Source organism: Arachis ipaensis, chromosome B08 (genome assembly GCF_000816755.2).
Source record: "Arachis ipaensis cultivar K30076 chromosome B08, Araip1.1, whole genome shotgun sequence".
Classification (NCBI taxonomy): Eukaryota; Viridiplantae; Streptophyta; class Magnoliopsida; order Fabales; family Fabaceae; genus Arachis; species Arachis ipaensis.
In genome coordinates, this window is record NC_029792.2 from 2,898,196 (window position 1) to 2,898,449 (window position 254).

Here is a 254-nt window from a genome sequence, read left to right on the forward strand (position 1 = left end):
ATTCATCTTATACACATATAAATATTTTTTTAATAAAAATATTTAAAAGGTATAGGAAGGGGAAGGTCACATAGCTGCAAGAAAAAGGAAGAAAGAATCGCAGGTTTGACATGTCAAATGACATTAATTACCGCAGGTTTGACTTGTATGCACTTTCAACTTCAACGTAGTGAACGTACTATTCTGCTAGTTTCCTTTACACCAGAATTGTTGTTCTATTTGTCTATAGGTCTAGCAGTTTGGCTAACATATGT